The following is a 13,430-nucleotide window of genomic DNA, read 5'->3' as shown; positions in this document are numbered from 1 at the left end:
ATCCATCCAGCACAAGCAGGACAAAGATCATTGATCAGGACTAACAACGGGTCAGTCCATAATAAAAGCCTCATAAACCCTTAAAGGGTTGAAATAATGCAGAGTGTGTATTATGAATACAAAAGAAGTCTATTAGATATCAATGCCAGAAAGATATTTGGAAATCCCCACAATTAACTGGATAATAAACAGCACTTGTCTAACTGACCAAAAAAGAAATGAAAAACAAAATTTGAAAATAGTTTGAAAATCATCATGTGACATATGAAAATGTTTTGAGGGTTCTTTTCAACAGCAGCACTACTAAATATATTAAACAGACTTTGGTAGATTATGCATAGGATGCGGAATGAACTTCAAGCCTTATTTTAGTTTATATCCAAAACTAACAACATGAGTGACAGACTGAAATATAAAAGCTAAAGCCTACTGGGGATGAAAATGCTTAAGACTTAAGATGGGATAGAAAGTCACAGCCTGTGCTTCAGAGTTCTTCTGAGGTAGTGCGGGATAGAAGGATTTGGAGGTAGAGTAGGTCTAGAGCAATAAAACAACAAAAGGAGATTAAGGAGATACAAATTGGAAAGGAAGAAGTTAAACTCTCGCTATTTGGAGATGACGTTATAGTATACATGAGTGACCCCCAACGAAACTCTACCAGGGACCTCCTACAGCTGATAAATACCTCCAGTAATGTGGCAGGATACAAGAGCAACTCAAAAAATCAGTAGCCCTACTATATACAATTGATAAAGAAACTAAGAAAAAGAATCAGAGAAACATCACTTTTCACAATAGCCACAAATAACAAAAACTATCTTGAGACAACACTAACCAAAGAAGCGAAAGATCTGTTTGACGAGAACTTTAAGTCCTTGAAGAAAGAAATTGATGAAGATACCAGAAAACAGAAAGATCTCCCATGCTCTTGGATAGGTGGGATCAACATAATTAAAATGGCAATGCTACCAAAAGCAATCTATAGATTCATTGCAATCCCCATCAAAATCCCAACACAATTCTTCACAGACCTTGAAAGAACAGTACTCAACTTCATATGGAAAAACAAAACACCCAGGATAGCCAAAACAATCCTTCTGGAGGCATCACCATCCCTGAAATCATACTCTATTATAGAGCTAAAGTAATAAAAACAGCTTGGTACTGGCATAAAAACAGACAGGTTGACCAATGGAATTGAATTGAAGATCGGATTTTAAGCCACACACCTGAAAACCTGATTTTTGACAAAGAAGCTAAAATTATACAATGGAAAAAAGAAAGCATCTTCAACAAATGGTGCTGGCATAACTGGATGTCAAATGCAAATAGATCTATATCTATCCATGTGTACAAAATTCAAGTCTAAATGAATTAAATACGTCAATATAAATATTTATATAAATATAAATATATATTTATATAAATATAAATCTGACCACACTGAAGGTGATGGAAGAGAAAGTGGGAAGTAGCCTTCAATAAATGGACACAGGAGACCATTTATTGGAAATAAATGTACTATAGGAAATAGCACAGACACAGAGAGAAACAATAATGGACTTCTTGAAACTGAGAAGCTTATGTAAAGTAAAAGACACAAAGAAAGTCATGAATATGGGGGGAGATAAGGAATTGAAGATTAATTGAGACTAAGGATGTTCAGGAAAGCCATAAAGAAATTTGTTACTTATAAAATAATTAAAATAAAATTTAATAATATGTGAATAGTGGTACTCTGTATGAGCTGATAACATTACGGGTGGCTAAATGACCATCCCTGTGCCAGAACTGAGCTACACTGGTTGGTCAGAGAGGCCTTGAAGGCCGCTAAAACAATATTGGTTATTGTGGCTGCTCTTGGTTGCACACAAGAACGAGACAGCAAGACCCTATTTTTTATTTTTTTATTTTTCGAGACAGGGTTTCTCTGTAGCTTTGGAGCTTGTCCTAGAACTAGCTCTTGTAGTCCAGGCTGGCCTCGAACTCACAAATATCCGCCTGCCTCTGCCTTCCAAGTGCTAGGATTAAAGGAATGCACCGCCACCACCTAGTCTGACAGTACACGCTTTGATTGTAAGACATAGAGAACTTCAAGCTGAGACTTACTGAAAGCTTCCTCCCTTGTGACTAGCTTTTGTGGTACCAGAAGTACTTTACAGGCTACTGGGGAGGAAAGTTGTCCACAGTTGTCCAAAGTTGTCTACTCTGCTATTGACTCAGCATGCTATACTACCGACCTGCTACACGGGATAAGCCTACCAGTACAATGGCAGTAAAACAGTTATGGGGTAACCAAATACTTTTTGGCTAGATCTGAAGTCCAATCCACAGGAGAGAATTCATACCTGGTATTCTTAACCTAATCAAAGCCTTAGACTGGGAAGGTTATAGGCCTGAAGAGTGACCTCAGTTTTGCTAAATGAACAGGCTGTGCCTATCAAATTACCTTCCAACTATTTGTCCATAGATTAGTATTGCTGTCAGTTTTGGTCAAAGGAGCTTTGCCCACTCCAGCCTCCAGGGGGCATCAGTTGCTTCAGAGACTCATGACACTAAAAATAATTGGCTGCTCATCCCTAAAAGGAACATCTATACCATTTCTTCCAAAGCTCAGGGAGCCCTGAAGAAGCTGTATGGCTAGGGCAGGAGGAGTGGGCAAAGCTCCACTGAATGTATTAGCCAGAGAAAGGAATGGAGTATTGTGGAAGACTGTCTTCCAGACATGGTGTCACTGTGCTCATACGCTCACAGTGACTATGATTGCCTGCACAAGACCTACACAAGAGGGAACTCATTAAAGGCAGAGATGTCCATGAGTCCACTCCCATCCCTGGGGATTGATAGGCAATTGAGGGTTGCTAGGGAGAAGAGGTTCATGAGGCCCTAACCGTGCCTAAGAGTTTATAGGTATGTAATTGTTTTTTTTATATATATTTATTTATTTATTATGTATACATTATTCTGTCTGTGTGTGTCTGAAGATCAGAAGAGGGCAGCAGACCTCATTACAGATGGTTGTGAGCCACCATGTGGTTGCTGGGAATTGAACTCATGACCTTTGGAAATGCAGGCAATGCTCTTAACCACTGAGCCATTTCTCCAGCCCGGTATGTAATTGTTGATGGGGAAACAGGAGGCATTAAAAAAGTGTATCCAATGGTAGGATGACCATTGAATTGTGCACTGCACCGTGCACAACTAAACTCATTGGAGAACAGAAGTAAAGGCATGAAAGTAGAAGGAAGGAAGGAAGGAAGGGTGTGAAGAGAAGGGTGAGCAAGAGCAGGACAGAGGCAAGAAAGAGTAATAGGGTGAGTATGTTCAATACACATTAGGTACAGGTATGAAAATGCCATAAACACATCTATGTACCATTAGCATTTGTTAATTAATAATAATAGCTAAAATATTCTAGAAAAATCTATCACCTTAAAATAGCAAATTCCTTAGGAAGTAAAAATCACAACATACAAGAAAAAATCTTATATAATTCCATAAAACTTTATATAAGAGCTATTACTACTGTTACCAACATATCATTAAGATAGATTATCTTTAGACAAGGGCATAATAAGAAAAATAATGAGGAAGGATGATATATTGTTTTTCCTTAATCTCTTATGTACTGTTTAAATTTTTTAAATAAGAAAATATTACTTTCTCAAAAAATTAAATATGCATGCTTCAGAAGTCATTAGCCTTGGGATTGGATGGATGTCTTAGCTGTGCTTGCTTCTCTTACAGAGTACCCAGTTTCTGTTCTCAGAACCTATGTGACATCTAACAATATTCTGTAACTCTAGTTCCAAAGGACCCAATTCCCTCATCTGGCCTTTGCAAGCACCAGGTACACACATGGTACATCTACAAACATACAGGCAGACATTCATACATATGAAATAAAAATAATAAAAATTTAAAAAAAAACTTGTTAGCGTTTCTTTCAGAATGAGATTGTAACCCTCTGGAGGCACTTCTGGGGATGTTAAGATGGAGACCAGTACATGCCAAGGCGTTTTGAAGATCACCCTCTTCCCCCATAGCATAGTTCTTTTGCTTCTCTGACTGTACAATGAGGGAACGGATCTGAAGAAGCAGCTTTTCCATATGGTGTTCACTCAGCCTGTCAGTTAACTAATTCTGTTGTGAAAGCTGCCAGAGTCAAACAGTCATGTCAGACCCTGATAATAGAGTTTCAACATCATCAACGCAAGGGGCCTCATGCATATTTACTTGATGAAAGATCCCATAACAATACATGCAGCCAAAAGTACAATCTTGCCTTTAAAGCCACTTATCTAAGGGCACCCTGTCCAAAAGAAGCCAGTCCTAGCTACAGCCTTGCAAGTCATCTCAACCATCATCAGTCACTGGTGTGAAATCGTTTCCTAGCAACAAGCACTGTACACATCAGCACCATGAGTCCCTATAAACAAGGAATGTTTATTTAAAAATTAGATTCATGTTTTGTTGTTGAAAACTCGCCCTTGCCTCAACTTCCCTGGATGTGCCCATGATCCACCATCACATCCATATCCCAGATCACAATGTTTTGTCACTCATTCCCATGTAAAAAAAAAATTTAAGAGCCTCACTGTGTATTCTTATTTTAGCTCAATCTTATATAGCAGTCTCTGCTTAGAAAGTAGAGGGGCAACAAACAAAAGGGGAGGTGTACTAGGGTTTTAAAACAGGTCATTACAAGTCAGAAGACAGGCATAAAACAGATGCATTTGGTAAAGATGTTCCTCTGCAATTTTACCTGCAGCTGCAAAGAAGGTTGGGTGTCCAGGTGTGTGGGCTCTGTACCATCACTCTAACTATGGAATGGATGGTTCCTTTCTACAAATAAAACTGAAAGCATTCATATGATTGGCAAATTCAACCACAGTCCACTGGCCATTCTAAAGGACATTTGAGCCATTTTTCCTATATAACTTTATGGCAATTCAATGGCTCAACCAGCCTCAACGGAGGAGCATCCCAACTACTAAGTTTTTTCAGACATCCTCCCCACCCCAAGCCACACCCTCTGCTGCCCCCCATGAGACACCAAGACCCACCAGTCCTGCCCCATGAGTGACAGCACAGCTGGTGATGTAGGAAGAGACTGGGTGCTATGACGCAGACGCACCTACAGCCCCGCATCAGTCTAGAAAGTAACCCTGAGCCCATCACTTCCAAGCTCTGACTCTCCCTGGCATTATGGTTTGAGACAAACAGTGAGGCCAAATTCATGACCTTCATTCTTCTCCGGGAGACTCGCTTGTTAGTGCCTTTACATGAGAATGTCAGTGGGTATCCTTGGCTCTCAGTAGGGATGTTTGTGGACCAAAGCTTGGTGCTGGCTGCACTGACAAAAAAAAAAATGAAAGCTTTGACCAAGGCCATGGGCCCCAGGTGCCGGGTTCAGAAGGTCGGCAGCTGGTGCTATGCAAAACCAGTTTCTCATCTCCACCCTCAAATGGGGAACTGCTTTCGGCCACAGAGCAACTGTTGGGAGGACGTGAGCAGGTGGAGGGTAGACTTCAGCTACTGCTCCACTCCCTCCAGCCTCCTCTGACCCCATCTCCACCCTGGTAGAAAGACTTGGGTTAAATAGTTCTTCTTTCTGTTCCATTGGCTTCTGTGAGCCATCCCTCATAACCTTAAAGTTAATGATTTTTATTACAGAATATTCTGAAGTTTATGGAGGACACTTTCCTACTTCATTTCATTTGCTACTCACCCATGCTCACGTGGTCGAGTCTATTCTAGAACAGTGCACGTGACACAGCCCTGTAGCAGCTACGGCTCTGCCGAAGATAAGATACCAGATCAGTTTCTCGTGACTCACCACAAATCCCTGAAACTCAGACAGCTTGAATGAAAACTGATGACATTAGCTCCAAAGATCTCCAAATATATTCCCTTATCAAAAAAAAAATATCTTAAAATAACTCAAAACTTGCAAGTATGGCGATCTTCACAGGCAGCCCCAGCATTTCCAATGGAAAGGTGAAAGGATCCAGGCCAGCCAGGGCTACATGGGAAGCCTCTGCCTGACCCCTACCCAAAGAGAAAGGGGAGGGAGGGAAGAGAGAACAGTTAAAGTGGAGGTTCTTAACTCAGCTCCACAGCCTAACTTTTGAAAACATGAAATCCACTAACATACTCATTGTGGGCCTTGACAGTGGAGATCCGTATTGAGCTGCTTTGGAAGGTAAGCGAGGCTTCGCAAATTTTCAGAGCTTCTGGGTGACTACAACACACAGCCAGCATTGATAGCACTGTGCTGTGAGGTTTATAGGAATCCAGATGGGCTGTCTAGCAGGCAGCCTTCTCTGTGTCCCTCTCTCCCCTTTTCCTCAGAACAGCCATTTGTACTCCCCCCCCCCCCCAGCATACTGCAAAATGATATGAGGTGAATATTGAAGTGAGCACTGGGGAGCTAAGCTGTAGCTCAGTGGCAGAGCAATTGTCTAGCATATAGGAGGCTCTAGGTTCAATCTCCAGTGCTAACAGAAGCCGGAAGTGGGAAACCCTTGAAATGGGAGCCAAAAGGACTTACTACAAATGAGGGGGAAAGATCACTTATACACAAGAGAAAGAGACATCTTTATTCTTGGCTAAAAAACAGCAAACAAAACAATGGGATGTTTTGAGGGCAAACATGCCTTTGCTGTGACAGAGAGTTTACCCATAACAAAGCCAAAGGATTTGAGTGACACTCCCTTGCTGACTTCATCTGTGGGCACTGTCGGCTTCCAAATGTTGTCCTTGCAAGTGATGTGCGCGCTCATCTTTTATTAATCACTTTGACAGGCAAGCAATTGCCAACATTTCACCAAGGAGACGGTATGATCCCAAAACATAAAATATAATTGTGTTTGATACAATGTCCTATAGGAGGCCCCGATTTTATCAGCAGAAGATTAAGCCTGATTAATCACTGGAAACCAAATGGTCGATTTTCTATTGTCATTGACTTAGCCTGAACTGTGGAGAAGCAAGAAGGACCTCAGCCTCTGCCTCTGCCTCTCTGCCTCTGCCTCTGCCTCTGCCTCTCTGCCTCTGCCTCTCTGCCTCTGCCTCTCTGCCTCTGCCTCTGCCTCTCTGCCTCTGCCTCTCTGCCTCTGCCTCTGCCTCTGCCTGGTAGTTAGGGCAAGGAGGAGTCCAAGAACACAGACTCTGTGCTCTGTGATGAGAGAACAACTCCCAGCACAAGCCTGAGGGGAAAAGCGCACTTGCTGTGTAAGCCTGGTCACCCAGTCCCCAGAACCAGCACAACAGTGAAAGAAGAGACTCAGCTTCAGAAAATCATCCTCTGACCCCACTGCCACCACGCCACAGTTCTTGGAAACACAAACACGCTCACAAAAGAAATTAGAAAGAAAACAACCCTTAAAGACACACTAAATGTGTTTAGCCATGGACTCAATGAAATTTTCCTCTGAAACACACATTAGAAATGTTTGTGCTTAAAACTGCAGAGCTCTACGAGTCCAAGAGCTCGGAATCTAGCCAAGAGCCTACTCTCATACTCGGAGTCCACGTCAAGGTCCTTTGTTCAGCCCCAGACCATGAACTCCCACTCTGACTCGGTTTCCCCTAATTCCCAAGCAGACTGACCCACCTACTCCATAAGGGGCAGATGATACGATCTGGGTGAGTGAATTCATTCTAATACCTTACTCCAGAAACAAGCACATCCAAACTAGATTCTTTGTCCTCTTTAGAGTCACCAACCTGCTCACCGTGCTCACCCTCCTTCTGTACCCTCAACTCTATCTTCTCATGTCTTTCCTCTGCCACCTGTTAGTAGAGTGGTCATCCACTACACCTCCAGAGACATCCCCCAGATGAGGCCACTCTTCATCATGGATAATAAGGCCTTTTCATCCCTATGGATAATCTAGAACTTCTTACTCACTCTTGGTGAGACCAAGTTCCTACTACATATCCATCACACACACACACACACACACACACACCACCTGCCACATTACTCAGCAATGATGATTCCAACATTTCCTGTGACCTGATGGGTATGTTTTGTCTTGTGGGTCTGGCTAATTCTGTCATGGAATTAGCAAACACTACATGTATGTCCATCTGTGGCCACAATGTGTTGAACCCTAAGGTCAAGGCACAGCTCGCTCGCTGTCTCCCTCTCTGTCTGTCTCTCTCTGTGTCTCTCTCTCTCTCCCTCTCCCTCTCTCTCTCTCTCTCTCTCTCTCTCTCTCTCTCTCACACACACACACACACACACACACACACACACATGAACACACATACAGTTGTCATGCAGGGCAACAGAATGATGATGCTGCCAGTCAATTGCTGGAGTAAGAACTCAGGTATAGAGAATTCAGGAGCAGAAAGGAAGGGACTGACCCTGGAACAGAACAGTTTACACTAAGGCCAAAAAATGAAAAATAAAAAAAGGATAACTCCACAAAAAAAGTGTGTGGGGAGGGGGTGTTGGAGAGTATACTCTGATTTTGAAGGTCTGAATAATAATGGCATGTGCTTTGGAATCTTTTTTATAGTTCTGCTCTTACCCTAATAAGATTGAAAAGCAGTTTATGCCTTCCAGAAATGTAATGCACATATTTGCTGACTCAGTGAATATCAGGATAATTTCCCTCATCTTTCTTGTCATTGCCCTGAATACCAAGTTCTCCATCCACAATCAGTCAAACAACCATTCAACCAAATTCTACATTTAACAAATACTTTTTTTGGTCTAACCCTGGCTCCTGTCATCCCCACTATTGTTACAACCTCCCTCCTGTGTGTTGCAAGAATCCCAGGAGATGGGCTACCACACAGTCTTAGAAACAAACACCACATCAAACTCCAGTGAATGCAACATCCAGTGTCAGGTGCTGCAAGAAACACGTCCTCCCACAGCCTGGAGAGTAATGAGGAGAGATAAGAGATTAATGTCAAAATAAATAAATGAAACTGAATGCCAACATAATCCTGCAATACCAGAAGTACAGTTTTACAGTATCAGTTAATGGTCAAACAAGACACAGTTAGAAAAGCTCAGAAGCTAATGCAGTTCCATTAGAGAGATAAGAAATCCCTGTGGTTTGAAATGGAATTAGAGGGGAGAAACAGGGTGAGCCTTGGGACATGGTCAACTTCAGTAGATGACTGAATGAATTCAGGGAGATGGTTGCTCCTATGGCATGACCCAGGTGAGGAGGCAGAAACCAGGAAGGCTCTGATGAGATGTCAGTAAACCAATCTGGGAAAGATCTCATCCTGAACAGTTACGTGAAGAAACCAGAGCTGTAGAAGGGCTATATATGTAGATCTTGGAAAATAAAGCCAAAGAATTTTACATTATAAAAGATGATCACATTGCAGAGGGTTTGATATGAGACAACCACATCTACCACAGTAACTAAAAGCTATCTTCCTCCATGCCGGCAGGACATACGGAGACAGAACAAATGATGCATTGTATCCATTCATTAACCCAGAGAGACTTTATCCCACTCTTATGAGGAAGGAATAAGTAAAACAATATTTATGATTTAATTTCCCTTAAATACGGTGGACTTTATAGACTTCATGGGGTGTAGGGGAGAGTTCGGAGACCAAAATACTGGTGAATGAAGGGTCCAAGAATAAGAATATAAAAAATGTAGATTCTAAAAATCAGAATGTAAAAATAAAGAAATATAAAGTTGTAAGTCTAGGAGAATGAAAACAGACTGTCAGCAGCTTTCTCAGCAGCTTGAGGATTAACTATTAAGTGGGTTATTTTTCTTTACAACCCATAGCTCTGTTTATAAGGCCAAAGCATCTCTCTGCAAACTGAGAGCTAGCCTATGGATATGAGCTGAGTCAACTTTTAGAAAATAGATATATGACCTCTGGGTTATGCATTATCCCTGCTATGTGAAACTGGCAGCATCAACGGGAGAGCACAGGGCTTCAGTAAACACCACCTAAAAGTACAAAAAAAAAGACAATAGACTGAGTGCAAACACTAGTTTAACTAAAAAACTCTATTAATTGCGATTTTAAAGTAAGACAATCTGTATCTGAGTTTTACCTTGAGATTGTAAAATTCCTTTGTTCAGACCTAATGCTTGGTGCCCCTACTATAAAAAGGTGGGTTCAAAAACCAGCCTTTTGCCACAGCCTTACAAAAGCCATGTCTGGCTGTGGTCTCAGCTATGTGATAAGCCTTTTGTGCCCCAAGGAGATTTTTTATTTTTATTTTTTCATGGATTTCTGGTTTCTGGAATAAAGTTTGCTTCTGGTTTATTAGACTTCGGTGGTCGATGCTTATCTTTGTGCAACCGCCTGGACCCAACAGTGAACATACAGTCTTAAGTTATTCAGAGTGTAAAACAATGTGGGAAGTAAAACAGAATCTTGATACTGAGAACTGAAGCCAAGGTACCGCTAGCCACAAAGCGCCTTCCACTTTCCCGTCTCGGTTTTTATTTTGTTTTGTTAATACCAGGAGACATCACACGATCTGGTTAGCACTCTGAAAACTGAGCAGAAAGAAACAGAACCACTTATGTTTTTCCTGTCATCTGTGAGAACTACCATATCTGACCTCATGCTACACTTCAGAAGGGCAACTCCTGCCTGGAAAAGTCCCATCCAGGTGAGGCTGGTATGAGAAACCTGCTTTTTCTGATAGTGATACACACAGGAGTCTGAATCTCACCAGCTGCTAGCCTCAACGAGAGTTCAGAGCATTTTTATGGAGAATAAGTCAATGTATGACGAACCCAAGAACAAAACTCAGCATCCATGGTCATCGAATGAGCAAGGACTCAGTCCTCTAAAGAGCAGTGAGGGGCAGGTATCAGGGGCTCGATTTAGGAGTATTTACAGAATCTCTTAGCGACAAGGAGAAAGCAAATGGCCTTTCTTAAGAGGCCTGATCAACTCATAAACAGCAGAATGCCCCTGCTTCTCCAGGGCAACACAAACCCAAAGTGCTGTCCAAAATAAAATCTCCCATTCAGCAATTTCCATTCCAAACAGCCCCGCACTGGGAATCCCACCACAAAAAGCGGGGAATCTTAGCTGGAGCTACTGACAGATATGGGGGTGTGTCTGCTCCTGGAATTACGTTTCCAAATGTCGATCTCACCAACACTTATCACCTCTTTGGGGAACTGCTCCTTGATGGCGGTCTCTCCCTGAGTCTCTCCCATATAAAGCCACGTCTTCACACTGTGCACACTGACAGGCCCTGTGCTTTCCCCTTCCAGGCACTTTTCCCAATGTGTGACAAAGCGATTACTCGTCAGACACGTAATTCCTGACTCCCACGGGATTGCCGATTCCCTGAGGAGGAGGCTGCACCTGTGAGTCCCCGCGTGACCCCTGACACAGGTGTTGCCTTCATATGCATAGTTAAAAGTTTTGACTGAACCAGTTATCAAATAATGTATAGATCATTCTGTAAGAGCATGCGTTTCTATTTTATAGAATGTCTTTTATAAAATCTTTATCAGTGCCTGTTGCCTTCAATCACAGCACTCTAGAGGCAGAGGCAGGCTGATCTCTGAGCTCAAGGTTAGCTTTATCTACCTGGTGAATTCCAAGCAAACCAAGGATTCATTGAGAGACCACATCAAATACAAACAAACAAGCCAAAAGAAAAAAGAAAAAAAAAAGCATAGCACTTTACCAAGGGTCTGTGGTATTTGCTGCCTATCCAAACACCTGATTTCCCATTGGTATAATTTAATTTTAAGGGAAAAAAAGAAATAGCCCCATTTGGAAACTCCCAATTTTCCCCCCTTCAAAGATAAAATCTCTCTTAGATCCTTTATTTCACTTCCATTAACTGACATTAGAATACTGCTTGGGTGAAGTTTTCTATTAGAGCCGCACCCACAAGCAGCCTTGTAGTGAATTCCAAGCATGCAACCATGCCAGACTCCCTCTCCAGAAACTTCTTACCTACCGTAATAGTTTTCTACACCATGCAAACACACACACACACATGCACACACACACACACACACACACACAGTGCTTCCCCGTGTGACAAGGGGACAAGTGGAAAACTGTGAGCAAAATGGTGACAAACGATCAGAGTCAGGGGAAGTCTTTGCCCATGGCCAGAAAATGTCCTCATTGTGCTTCACCTTCTTCACGCTGATGCAGGTCCAGAAGATAAGAACATTACTTATGAGCTATTACAATTATGTTTAAACCATGGTGAGTGCTCCTTATGTCACGTTGTGTTGTGTGTGTTTCAACCCTTACAACTATCAGAAGGTAGCTACTCCACTTAGCATACCAAGAAACTGAGACACAAGGGGTTAATTACACTTAGATTATGCATTTCCATTAACATTGAGGATCTTCCTTCTTCGTTGCTTGTTTTTGTTGGTTGGTTGGTTGGTTGGTTGGTTGGTTGGTTGGTTGGTTGGTTTTTGTTTTTGAAACGGGTTTCTCTGCGTAGCCCTGACTGTCCTGGAACTTGCTCTGTAGACCAGGCTGGCCTCAAACTCAGATACACCTGTCTCTGCCTCCCAAGTGCTGGAATTAAAGGCACGTGCCAACACTGCCTGGCTCAAAGATCTGCACTTCTAAAAGTTAAAACACTCAAACACCAAGAACAAAAATGAGGCAAACAAAAATTGGGCAGTGATAGCACACGCCTTTTGACTAGCACTAGGGGGGCAAGGCAGATGGATCTCTGTGAATTCGAGGTCAGCCTGGTCTATAAAGTCAGTTCCAGGGCAGTCAAACCTATTACACAGAGAAACCCTGTATGGAAAAAAATAAAAAAGAAATAAAAAAAACTCACAATTATATTTGTAATTTTCATAACCATTATTCCTCATAGTGAGTTTTTTTAAGTTTTTATTAAAATCAAGAAAAAAAATTAAATTCCATGTGACAAAGGAAAAACTGATTTCTACATGCAAGATAACACCAATCCTATCATAATGAATCATATAAATTATAAACATATAATACATCTTTTTTTTTAACTAACAGGTTGGCCAAAAATAAAAAGTATGAAAATAAGCTGCCTGGTGGTAAGAAAGTAAATTGTTGCAAACCCAGGGAGCGCAATTTTTAGCAAAAGTCGAAAGGTACATGCCATTCGACAAAGCCCATTTCATAGAGTTTAGTCTATGGTTACTGTGAACATATGCAAGATGTGTGTGTGTGTGTGTGTGTGTGTGTGTGTGTGTGTGCACATGCATATCTCTTGTGGAGTATGTATGTGATGCAAGCACATGTGTATACAGGTGTACACACTCATGTGTTCAGAACATACAAAAGCCAGAGCAAAGATACCCTGCATCTACCTGTTTCATTGCCTCACCCTTGAGATAATCTCGCTAAACCAGAAGCTCTCCTTTTGGCCTAGGCTGGCTTACCTATTAGGCCTTTTAGAATCTATGGGTCTCCATTCTCCAGTGCCATGGTTACAG

Source organism: Arvicola amphibius, chromosome 2, assembly GCF_903992535.2.
Source record: "Arvicola amphibius chromosome 2, mArvAmp1.2, whole genome shotgun sequence".
In the NCBI taxonomy this organism is placed as follows: domain Eukaryota; kingdom Metazoa; phylum Chordata; class Mammalia; order Rodentia; family Cricetidae; genus Arvicola; species Arvicola amphibius.
This window is presented reverse-complemented; position numbering follows the sequence as displayed.